Genomic DNA, 6867 nt, shown 5'->3' with positions numbered 1-6867 from the left:
ATGAATCTCATTTGCTCTGACATGCACTGTGAGCTGTAAGGTCTTATATAGACAGGTGTGTGGCTTTCCTAATCAAGTCTAATCAGTATAGTTAAACACAGCTGGACTCAAATGAAGGTCTAGAACCATCTCAACAATGATCAGAAGAAATGGACAGCACCTGAGTTAAATATATGAGTGTCACAGCAAAGGTTCTGAATACTTAGGACCATGTGATATTTCAGTTTTTCTTTTTTAATAAATCTGCAAAAATTCCAACAATTCTGTGTTTTTCTGTCAATATGGGGTGCTGTGTGTACATTAATGAGGAAAAAAAATGAACTTAAAGAGGAGTTCCACCCAGGGGGTCCATTAAAAAAAAAAAAATTAGAAGTCAGCAGCTACAAATACTGCAGCTGCTGACATTTAATTGGACACTTACCTGTCCTTGGGTCCAGTGATGCGGGGGATCGAATCCCCGCTCGTCTCCCCCCCTCCGCTCGTTGGCGCCGGCATTTCAACTGTGGGCACCGGGCTGTGGCTTTACAGCCTGGCACCCACTGCGCATGCACGAGCGGCGCCGTTTGGCCGCTCAATCACCTGGGACCTGTAATGGGTCCCAGATGATTGACAGGAGGGAGGGAGCAGAGCAGAGCCCTTCCTGTGCCGAGGGGGAAGTGATCACCAGCCCAGGCAAAGGAAGAGGCAGACTACGAGGGACCACGTAGCAACAGGCATTTAGAGGTAAGTAAAAAAAAAAAAAATATCCAAATTTTTTTTGTTTTTTTTAAAGAATTTTTCAGGTATTTTTGTTTTTTTGGGTGGAAACCCACTTTAAAGGATTTTAGCAAATGGCTGCAATATAACAAAGAGTGAAAAATTTAAGGGGGTCTGAATACTTTTCGTCCCCGCTGTATATACACATAAATATGACAGGGGGACATGGTTACTGTCTTGGGGGGTCTGAACGAGGTAGAAAGAAGTTAAAAATCTTCCTGCTTCCTCCTCAGATCCCCCGGGATTCTCTCTTCACTCTCTGATTCTCCACCTCTGAGCTGGTGAATTGGGGAGTGTGAATTCTGACACAGATCACCAGTGAAGTGCTGAGATCGCAGCTTCATAAACTGGCTATTTCTGTGTCAGTCAATGAGGATTCTCAGTGTGCGAACATCATCGGCGGGAGAACATATTCAAACACGTTCTCCCCCAATTATGTCTGTTTCATAAACCGTTTATGGACTGTGATCAGTGACAATTCTCTGGATCACCACTGTTCACTGCTTCATGATTTTTTAATTATTTTTTGGGGATATTTATTATAGCAAAAAGTAAAAAATAATGCATTTTTTTCAAAATTGTCGCTAATTTTTTGTTTATAGCGCAAAAAATAAAAACCGCAGAGGTGATCAAATACCACCAAAAGAAAGCTCTATTTGTGGGAAAAAAAGGACGTCAATTTTGTTTGGGAGCGATGTCGCATGTCCGCGCAATTGTCAGTTAAAGCGACGCAGTGACGAATCGCAAACAGTGCTCTGGTCAGGAAGGGGGTAAATTCTTCCGGGGCTGAAGTGGTTAAGCAGTGATAAATTATCACTGCTCAATACACGGACAGACAGCGTGGTTAATGCTAATAATATAAAGAGGCCCCCTACATTATATATATATATATATATGTATATGTAGCACTTACCCACGAAGGAGCTGCTGGTTTTAAATTGGGCCTACCGTTACCTCACCGTTACACTGTATCCGTCACAGGGGTCCCATTAGAAGAATGTTCAATGATGTCCACACCAAACACTCAGTTGCTTTTTCTCCAATTCTTTTATTTAACAAAGACAGATAGAGGGATGGAGGGTTAAGGGGCATTCAGGTACCTGGTATTGCGGATCAGGGTATTTCTTCAATCCAGAGGACAAGCGGTTTCCTTCAACTGGATATAGCAATCACCGGATAGGCCTCTCTCACTGACCTAGCAGCTGGTGCAATGCTCGGACATAGTCTCGGCCACAGACTTGAGAAAATCACGTTACGGTCGTTACACAATCCTCTGCCACAGGATGTTGTAACTAAGCTTTAGCAAGATTAAAGCATAACTGCACAGTACCAGTTTCTTTCAGACGATCCAGCGATACTGTGGAGTAGGTGACCCAGGTTGCATCCTTCAATTGAGTTTCCAGGCTTCTCCTGAGATACCAGCATACTTTGCTCGGTCACCTCCAGGAAAGTCCTCCCCTGGTTTATTTCAATCGATCGGATTCTCCCTGCAGGCAAGACAGCACAGGACCACCCTCTGGATCAGCAGGCCCCAGAACTCCTGGGCCTACTTCTGTAGTAACAAAGCCTCGGGCCAGCCGGCCCCGAGACAGCAGAGCTGCCATGGCACACCTTGGGCCAGGAGGGCCTTCAGGTCGGGAACAACGAACCCCGACCAATTGGCGCCTGTACCTTAAGTACCCTTACCCAGAATGTGAACCACTCCCATCGGGCTGTTTCTGAGTAAAAGGGGTACCCAATGCATCCAGTCTGTTGCATTTCCAACACCCACCCACCCATGGCCAAGTGGAAATTGACACAACCCAGCTGAACTTACCATACAGAAACCAGCAAATTTACCATAATCAGTCTGAGCTAAACTACAGCTTCAGACAACTTAAATTTACATAGATAGCACCTGCCCATCAGGAGCAGGGCGCTACATATATATACAGTGGGGGCGGAAAGTATTCAGACCCCCTTACATTTTTCACTCTTTGTTATATTGCAGCCATTTGCGAAAATCCTTTAAGTTCATTTTTTTCCTCATTAATACACACAGCACCCCATATTGACAGAAAAGCACAGAATTGTTGACATTTTTGCAGATTTATTAAAAAAGAAAAAACTGAAATATCACATGGTCCTAAGTATTCAGACCCTTTGCTGTGACACTCATATATTTAACTCAGGTGCTGTCCATTTCTTCTGATCATCCTTGAGATGGTTCTACACCTTCATTTGAGTCCAGCTGTGTTTAATTATACTGATTGGACTTGATTAGGAAACATAGTCACTCAATATCTGAGTGTTAGGGTACGGGAAAATCTGTTAACATCCAAAATTGTGTTGAACAAATCAAAGTGTCTATTAGGGCAAAAGTTCAGTCCCCTAGCCAGGAGGCTAATTTCCTCCTCCTTCAAGGGTCTTTTAGAGATGTTTTAAACACTGAAGTTTATTTCTTTATTTTGCCCCGTAGACTGTAATGTGTGTTGTTTGGAGTTCTTGTGTCTCCTGCCGCCCCTTCTTGTTTTCTTATGGACGATTTCTTCTTTTTCGTTTGGCCTGACCTGCGAGGGTTTCCAGTGTTGTGGTGACTGTTGCTTCTGGCCGGTTCTGTGGGACCTGTAGAACGATCTGGAGAGGAGTCAGACATTGTATGAGCAAGGGTGTCATCTGCTAATTCACTATCTTGATTGGAGAAGCTGACTTGTTTTGCTCGGTTTCTGCGTGATGGATTTCGAGTGTATGCTGGTCTTTTCCATATATAGACTCTATTACTCTCATAATCCTTTTTGTACCGGGCCATCTTGCCTTTTTTGCTGGCAATGACTGATTTCTCCATTTTATCCAATTTGCTGTTCAAACGACCATCGAGGTCTGAGACTGCTGCATGGGTTTGTAAAGAAGAAAGTTCTTTCTGAATTTGGGACAAATCCGACTGTAATATTTCCACTTCTTTTTGTTTTGAAGAAATAAGAATTTTCATTAATTTGAAAGAACATGTGTCTAAAGTGTCTGTCCATTCTTTCTTAAGTTGGTCATCAAACAGCTCAGAAGTGGGGAATTTCTTTATCCGTAATCCTCGTGGTATATGCGCTAGTGACAAGTAGTCTGATAAGAAACTGATGTCCCAAAAGGCTCTAATCTCTCTGGCCATAAGGTGCTCCAATTTTCTAAAGTGACGTATTAAGAGAACTCCATCATCATCAGATAATCTTGATGTGTGTGTCTGCAATGGTTGTCTCAATGGATTGTCAGAAGGTGCTTTGAGAGTTCTGCTGTACGTAGCTTCCGCCATAGGTGTTGAGGTGACTGCATGATCCATGTAGATAGACAAGGCAAACTCTTCAAGTGTATGGAGGAAAAATCACACCGAAGGATGGGTAAGCAGAGTAAAGGTGGTGAAAATATTCACAAATAGCCTCCGGGCTGGTGGATAAGAAGCATATATACAGTAATGCAAGCTAGGCAGAGAAGGTTCCACCGCTCAGGTAGGCTCCAATCAGTGGAAAAGAAAGGCTAGCAACATCCTTCAAGAGAAGAGTCCCAGGTGCTGGCTGATGCGAGGTAAGGCAGAGAAAAGCGAAGGGAACTGGAAGCCGCACACCGGTCTGATGATAAGTGCCTTTATTAGTAAAAAAGTTGGATCATGGAGGTATACAAAAACACCACAGCAGAAGTGTACAGGGATCAGCTGACGCGTTTCGCACTCACAGCGAGTGCTTACTCATAGCTGGCATACATGGGAGTAAAGAACATATAAAAAGCTTATATTAGAAACGTACATGATCACATAATTGTCTGTGTAACCCATAACAGCTGAATGTCAGTTATACAAAGTCTCGGCACTTGCTGACAGACAAATGGGCTCTAAAATGGAAACTCCTATGTTTGTGGTGTGTAAGTGACAGCAAAAAAAGAATTAAATGTGGAAAAAAGAGTGTGTGTGAATGTGAAAAAAGAAGTCAAGGAAACATATGAATAATATGAGTGTAAAATACAAGATAGTAAAATAATATTGTGTGGAAGTGATGTAATATATATATAGAAATGAAAATAGATCAGAATATGAACCAGTAGATCGTTATGCTGTGCATAAATATATATGTGTGTTGATCAAAAAAATATATATATATGGTGAGATAACATATGTTCATATGTGACTGTGAATAAATAAATAAATAAATAAATAAGTCACCAATCAAAACAGAATATATGTAAAAATGGTCGGTTAACCAAACGAAACATAAATAATAAATAATAAATATGCTACCATATGAAAATAATTATAGAGGGATGTGGAAAAATTTGTGGAGGTGATGTAAAATAAAACACCGCAGTGTTTAAACCGAAAGTGAAAATATGGGATGAAGGTGACTAAGCTGTTAAAATGGTGTTATTATTCTGTATGTTTGAAAGCTATAGTGCTTAAATACGAGTTGAAGTCGGCTTGTGTATGTGCGCTTGTAAGCAATTGTAATGCAATGCTGGCTCTGACTTTTGGATGTGAGACTCGATGTCTACGACAATATGTAAAGCTACAGAATGAGTGTGAGGAGATAACATAGTATCCATCCACTCTAAGACCCCATTCACACAGGGGCAACACGACTTGCAGGTCGCCTCAGCGAGGCGACCTGCAAACGACTGCCCGGGCGACTTGCAAAACGACTTCTGTATAGAAGTCTATGCAAGTCGCCCCAAGTCGCCCCCGAAGTCGTACAGGAACCTTTTTCTAAGTCGGAGCGACTTGCGTCGCTCCCCTTAGAACGGTTCCATAGCACAGAACGGGAGGCGACTTGTCAGGCGACTAGGTCGCCTGACAAGTCGTCCCTGTGTGAATGGGCTCTTATGTGGGGCTTCTAAAGTAGATACAAATGAATAAATAATAAAGAACACATTTGAATGTCAGCAGGGGTCAAACACTCAAATCAAAGAAAAGAAAGAACAGTTGCAATCTGTTCTTACTCTCGAACACAAAATGTAGCAGATGTTAATTGCTGATAATTGCACAACAATGAGGTATAGGATGTTTTACAATGAAACAGTAAACTGTCATAAACAAGCGCTTTAGACAAGACGTTAATCCGATCTAAAAAATAAAAATGTAAATATAAAAATGAGAGTAAAAGTAGATGAAATAATTTAAAATGATAATAACAAAAAATAGGAAATATATTTAAGACTGTAATGAAAAAATGATGATGAATGGAAATCACTGGCTATTGTGATTAATTGATGATGACAGCATTAAAAATATGTTATACACAAGATCTTAAGCTGCGCTTATCAGGACAGTAAAAGAATTTCAGGCATCAGTAAATATTTTCAAAATAATAGCCCAACGATACTGTTATGTTAAAAATCTATTCAATAATATAAAGATGCTCGAAAAACCTGTCCTGACCTAAAAAGGTTTTTATATGGAAATCCTAAATGCAAGCTGACTTCGACTTGTATTTAAGCACTATAGCTTTCAAACATACAGAATAATAACACCATTTTAACAGCTTAGTTACCTTCATCCCATATTTTTACTTTCGGTTTAAACACTGCGGTGTTTTATTTTACATCACCTCCACAAATGTTTCCACATCCCGTTATATCATTTTCATATGAAAGCACATTAATTATTTAGGTTTTGTTTGGTTAACTGACCATCTCTACATATTTTCTTTTTTGATTGGTGACTTATTTATTTTAACAGTTTAGTCACCTTCATCCCTCAATTTTACTTTCATTCTGTACCCGGCGGTGTTTTATTTTACATCACCTCCACATCCCTCTATAATTATTTTCATATGATAGCATATTTATTATTTATTATTTATGTTTCGTTTGGTTAACCGACCATTTTTACATATATTCTGTTTTGATTGGTGACTTATTTATTTATTTATTCACAGTCATATATGAACATATGTTATCTCACCATATATATATATATATATATATATATATATATATATATATATATATATTTGATCACCACACATATATATTTATGCACAGCATAACGATCTACTGGTTCATATTCTGATCTATTTTCATTTCTATATATATATTACATCACTTCCACACAATATTATTTTACTATCTTGTATTTTACACTCATATTATTCATATGTT

Source organism: Aquarana catesbeiana, linkage group LG03 (genome assembly GCF_042186555.1).
Source record: "Aquarana catesbeiana isolate 2022-GZ linkage group LG03, ASM4218655v1, whole genome shotgun sequence".
Classification (NCBI taxonomy): domain Eukaryota; kingdom Metazoa; phylum Chordata; class Amphibia; order Anura; family Ranidae; genus Aquarana; species Aquarana catesbeiana.
The sequence above is the reverse complement of the archived record's forward strand: the minus strand, read 5'-3'. Positions refer to the sequence as shown.